The 6,308-nt window shown below is 37.6% G+C and overlaps 1 long non-coding RNA gene across 1 annotated transcript; it reads left to right on the top strand.

The window, feature by feature from the left end:
- Window positions 1–4,450: 4,450 nt before the first annotated feature.
- On the top strand, window positions 4,451–6,061 carry LOC148414684 (uncharacterized). Its single transcript, XR_015867508.1, has 4 exons — window positions 4,451–4,458; window positions 4,533–4,604; window positions 4,868–4,990; window positions 5,610–6,061. It is a non-coding gene; the product is annotated as an uncharacterized LOC148414684 (long non-coding RNA).
- Window positions 6,062–6,308: the final 247 nt, after the last annotated feature.

The raw sequence follows: 6,308 nt of genomic DNA, 5'->3' as shown, positions 1-6,308 counted from the left end.
CTGGTTTTCTTTAGCATTTAGCCATCAAGTACGTTCAGCTTAAGTTTCAATTAGGTTCAAACATATTTGCATTTTAGATTGAAACGTAAAACCCCAAAGTTCAGTATAATAATTCGTCGAGTAATTTTATCCCCTCGCCTGACTTGAACAAATACATTAAAAAAAAAAAAAAAAGTGAACTTACTTTTGGCCTTTTCATGGCCTGCAGAAAATTTAAATGATGCAGCTTTCTGCGGGTCATGTGACATGAGTAAAATTCCAAATCTTTAAGAGGGGGTGGTGTGTGAATTTAAATTGTTTGTTGTTGTTGCTGCTGTTGTTTTCAAGGAAATAAAAATGCAACATACAGTTGGGATAAAGAGTAGCAAAAAATGTAATATTAATAATTTCTCACAATAATTAGGTAACAGCAGTAGTAAATATGTAAATCAAGTTTTGTATGTTATGTAAATGTAATACGTGCATAATTGTTCGTAAAATTCTAGGGAAAATCACAAATATTAGAAGCAGCTGATAGGCAACAAAATGTATATTCACTTGTAACTTTGTTTAGAATGGCCTAAAAGTTATTGAAAAGCTGTGTCACGGTTCCCCTCAAATATTTTTTATTCGTTTCATTGTAGTTTATTGTATTAGACATATCATTTGTAGCGCATATAAAAGAAGGCTACTGACGGTAGTATAACAGCTTCGGACATCTAACTGGCCGCTATACTATTGTCAAGTCGCCGCCGCCGCCGCCGGATGTTGGCGCCGGGTTGGCCATGGCGGACTGCCAGACTGGGTTGTCCAGGCATGGCATTACGTATGTTCTCAACCAGAACATAGTTGTCAGTTTTGGGATTCTTGATGAACCCGTGACATACACCTGGAAAAAGAACAACAAATAAAAATTATCCTAAGTCAAATGAAAACAAAATATTTTTAATCAACTTTTAAAAATGACACTGACTGGTTACTGCTATAGTGATTCAATTACTAGGTCTCAGAAGATATTTTTTTTAATTTAATCATATCCTTGGATTAAAGTGACAATGGCTGAACTAACATGTGTGGCTTTAGTTTAGCTGGGTAACTGGAAAGCAGTTTTATTTCTTAAAATGTACAACAATGGACTACAGAATTACAAATATCAAGTAAATCATTAATTAAGTTCTTGAAACAAGTTAAAACAATTTGAACTGTTGGGTCTTAAACCTATGCAAAAGTCTGAAGGCTTTCGATAAAAAAAAGAAAAATATTAAACCACTTGAACTGATTCACTGTCAGCCTGGTTAAAATTGATTTTTGACTTCTATTGCTTTTTTTATTTGATTTTTTTTTTTGTTGTTAAAATTGTTTTTTTTTACTTCTATTGCTTATTTTGTTGCTTTTTTTTTGCTTCATTTTTCCTCACTACTACACTCCTTAAAAAACAAATCCATAATCTCAAATACATATTTTTATATGTTTCAAGAATTCAATTATCCAACCCCAATGACATTTTTTCGCATATTTTTTTTTTCTTTTTTAAAGGTAAAGGCAGAATAAATGAAGTAAGTACTAAAGTAATTGTAAAGTATCTGGGTTAAAATGTCAGGGCCCTTAGAAAATTTTAAAATATGTCTTGGATGGAATATGTTATTTTCTCATCAAGAAGACCCCAAGTTGTCATATGCCTTGGGTCGTCTTGGATTGCGTCCAAAGAGACTAACACTCACCGACAGTGAGGAGCAGAAAAAGGCTAAAAGCCACAAGCGTGAACTTCATTGCGCTTTTTGACACCAGTCACCTGTGACAGAGAACAAAAGTTTCACAACAGCAATAAAAATGAATAAATATAAATAAAAACTGAAAATGAAGCGAACTAAAAAAAGACCAAGAAAAGTATGCCCTCGTACCTTGATAATTCGGAAATTTTGGTCTGTGCCGTTCAAAGATTTCAATATTATTGGCCACTTCTTTTTATAGCGACTTCTTTTATAGCTTTTATAGCACTTCTTTTATTGACTTATCAAGTTTTGAAGATGTCCTCAAGCATAACTTCAAATGTTATTTTTTCCACCATCCAAATTATTATTAATGGTGAGCTTGAGACATCAAATAAAACATTTTAGAAGTTTCTGCACAGTATGTTCTTGGCAGACGTGTGTTTTAGTCATCCGTTTGCCTTTCTCATCTCGAGGCAGCGGCGGAGGTTTTTGATTGCTAAGGGAAGCCAAACGTGGGAGATTTTACATACCTGTGACTTTCCCACTTGGTAATTTTCACCTGATTCGGCTGCAACCTTAGCTCTCATAACATTAATAGTAATAATAAGGATAATAATAATATGCCTCATTTCATCACTGAAGGGCACGTATTTTGCTAACAAATGAGAAGAAACCTCCTAAAAAACTAAGAATTGACAAGGTAAAAATGGTCAATGAACACAAGCTGAGTCCATATGTCTTTTATAAAATCAGAAGAGTTTGCTCGTCAGACCAAACTGAGCGGTGCTTTTCCATTCCATCCTAAAGCATGACTGGTTTACAACTTTTGTGAGTTGGGGATTTGCCTTTGTGAAGTTTACGTGTTGTATCTCTTCAATTGGTCGGGGAACTTCGTTTGTTGATCGCTGGGACAACAAAATGTTGCCTTCCAGCTGTTACGTACGGTCAAGACAACAACAACCTCTCCACACCCCCTAAACAAGAAGTGATAATTGTCCCTTTTCTATCAGGCGAAAATTGGGTTGTGCACTCAGTTTTCTTTTCCATTCCAGGAGCAAGGAAATGTTGAGAAACCTAAAAAAGAAATCAAATAAAAAATGAAGCAGTGAAGGAAAGTGCGTTTTTGTCAACACTCAACAGCAAAGGTGGTGACTCCGTTGAGGAGTTAGAGACTGCATGCCAGTCCGTCACTGATGGATGCCGGTTTTCCCAAAAAGACAAACCGAAGCAGTGACAGAAGTGGCTTTTTATCCGTCATTACATTTCTCACTCAGGCAGAGTTGGGCAGTCTATTAGGGACCAATGGACTGCGTGTGGGTCCGTCACTGATGGACGCAGGTATTGAAAATGAACAATGAGAAATCTAAACTAAGCATTGACGTGACATTGTTTTTTTCCATCACCATGTCCGGTATATGTCGGCAATCCATAGGTGACCCGACAGACTGACCGTCGGTTCGTCACATGGATACCCATTTTGTCAATAATTGGCGGACTGGGAAAAAATGTGTCAAATTGGATAAAATAGAAAGCTGGACTGATGGATTGACGATTACACTTTGGATTGTCAGATTGACGGTGAATGACGAACCAGCAAGAATTTGTAACTTGGCCACTGATTGGTTATTTGGCTAACCAGTGAAACTATAGTCAAATTCTGATCAATCTATTGGTTAATGTGACCAAAAATAACTTAACCAACTACACCGTGATTTCTGCTGATTTCAAGCTGGATTTGAACTTGCTTGTGGGACCGCTGTATTTCAACCTAACAAATCTATCTAAAATGCATACACAACTCGTTTAGATGAGTACGACTTAATCACTGTTAGTTATCTCCACACAGGTGTACAGTACATTAAATCAATCCGAACAAGTGATTGAGATGTGAATCTCAAATTGATGAGCCGGGAAATTTGGTGAAATTGTGTTTTTCACGTATTTTTATTTACAAACATACAAACTGGTTATGTCTCGAGGGAGTCATGACTATTGTGTTTTTAATCAAAAATTTTGCACCAATGACAAACGAGGCGCACCCTTCTCAACTCACCGTATCCTTGAAAAATGTGAATTTCACTTGTAATTATCCATTAAGTTAATGACGTGTACATATTTGAGAAAATGCAAGAGGACAAAGGTTGGCGACATCTTTCAAGTGAAAAATTGGAAAGCAGACAATGAATGTCAACATGTTAAGTCAATAAGAGATGCTATTTAAAAAAAAGTGATGAATGGCAAATTGTTATCAGAGAAGCATAAAAAAAATCATGTGAACTATTCAGAAAATATTTTTTTATTTACTTATTCGCATTTTTTTTCTGTCAATGTTTTTTATTCAGTATCCACCTAAAACCCAGCCTATTCATTTGTGTCCACTGTAGTGGACATTTGTCTTTGGATTCATCTTAGCAACCCTCCTAATCCACACGGCCTTTCCAATGAGGTCCAATTTGTCTAGCTTCACTTTGCTGTCTTGCTAAGACAAAACGGACACAACAGTGGTCGAGAAAGAAGAGAAAAATTTGGTGGCCCGTCCCTGAGCTAACATTTACTTTATAAATTTCAAACTAATTATCTGACTTGAAGACAAATACATATTTGATTAAATGCTTGAGGACAAAGGGCAGACACATCTTTCAAGTTCAAAATTTGGAACGTGGACAATGAATGTGTAAACAAAGGTCAATAAGAGCTGCTATAAAAAAAACGTGAAATGCTGCACATCCCATTGAACTGCACAAACCGTAACTTCTAAATTTGCAAGGTACGTAGAAACGCTTTTCCTGCTCCTGTCTCCACGAGTGTGGGTTTACTTATTGAGGCTTTTTTCTGTCACAGGTCAATCCGTGTTGAACAGCACAATGAAGTTTGTGGTCTTGGCTTTAAGCTTTTTCCTGCTCTTCGCCATTGGTGAGTGCCATGTCCCAAGGTAGAAAGGTGCACTGTAAAAAGTAGCACTTGGTTTTTGGGCGGGTCTAAAACAGTCATTTAAGTGACAACAATGTTAAAATATGAATCATTGTCATTTATGGCAGATATTTTCATTCATGTTTTTACTGGGACTTGGGCAAAATTCTTGGGCATAAATCTCCAAAATTTCGCTTTAGGCTTCAGTGGGGCGTTGGCTGCACGACACTTACTGCACCTTTTCCACTTGCGCTTTCTTTCGTCAGGCGAAGCCCTGGAATGCTATCATTGCATCCCGAACTCGGAACACGGCACTTGTGAGCGTCGTGAGGAGACATGTTCAGCACGCCACACAGCCTGTGGCACCATCACCCACAAATCTAACCCAAGTAAGTTTCCTTTGACAAATTTTATGTTTGACGAGCCATTATGTCCTCCTAAGAGCCAGCCTATTCATTTGTACCCACTTTTTTTTGGTCTATATCTTTTGATTCGATCGAGTAACCTCGCAAAGTCCTAGTGGAGGACATCTCGGCCTTTCCAATCGTGTCCCATGTCCTTGGATTGGCCGAAATTCATTTTGCTCTCTTGCTAAGACAAAATGGACACAACAGTGGACGCAAATTGGCTCGGTCTCAGGAATAGATGAAGTTGATACACCTATACATGAATTCAAAAGTTGAATTCCGAGGCAAACACCATCCAAAGGTTCTTTCATTTACTACCGAGATTGTCCTTAATCTTGCCACTGGGACTGAAAATGACATCACAGTTGCTCAGAGCTCAGCTCTGAAAGTCACATGACCAAACCCCCTCGAAAAAAAGCGGAGCCGTGATTGGTTATCCCTGAGACACAGCGATGTAATTTTGAGGTGACAGCGGGTCACAAAATGTCCGCCATTTGCGATGGATTAAAACTCGCGAAAAGAAAAAAATACACTACAAAATAAAATTGCATTTGACCTTTGACCTTGTGTGTTAGTAAAGATCTTTTCCTTTGTCCGTCAGGCTACCAGCAGCGCAAGTGCATGGCTCCCGAGGATTGCGAAAGTCATACTTTTTCCACTTACACCGTGAGATGCTGTCATCACGACCTGTGTAACAGCTAAATATTACATCAAGCGTATCACATGATATGGCGCCCCAGAAGTTGTGAGGGCCCTTGTTGATTCTTGCTATGATCTGTCCTTCCTCTCCATGGCTCTATCCAATCCCACGCTGAGAAAAAGGTGCTGAATTTACACAATTTGATGCCGTCAGCTGGTTGAACACTATAACATCATCTGATACGTTTTAAGATATCTAGGCTGTCTATGTTAAAAAAATGTCTATAGATTCAGAGTACATTTTTTCGTGCAACCACTTGACGAAATAATTTGGACTAAATTCAAAGCCATACTTTTTCCGTGTTTTGCTTCTGTAACGCTTCCAGCTTTCAATCAATAAAAGTTATGCAGATATTTGTGTCTAGCCTTTTTTTTTTTTTACATTTAGCCAACAGGTACGTTCAAACGTGCAAATTCCGATTTTGTTTTCTTTCTTTTATGGTGGCCAATAATTACTCATCATATTTTGTTTGCTACGTAGCATGCACAAGGAAAAACACAATTTTCCAACACGCATTGTTATTTTTGAAGTTATCACAAAACCTAATTAGGTGTGTGAAGAGGAAAAAGGGAAAAAATGCAATAAAAATAGCAGTGTGTG

Source organism: Hippichthys cyanospilos, chromosome 12, assembly GCF_059441005.1.
Source record: "Hippichthys cyanospilos isolate Australia breed blue-spotted pipefish chromosome 12, RoL_Hcya_1.0, whole genome shotgun sequence".
NCBI lineage: Eukaryota > Metazoa > Chordata > Actinopteri > Syngnathiformes > Syngnathidae > Hippichthys > Hippichthys cyanospilos.
The sequence above is the reverse complement of the archived record's forward strand: the minus strand, read 5'-3'. Positions and strand labels throughout refer to the sequence as shown.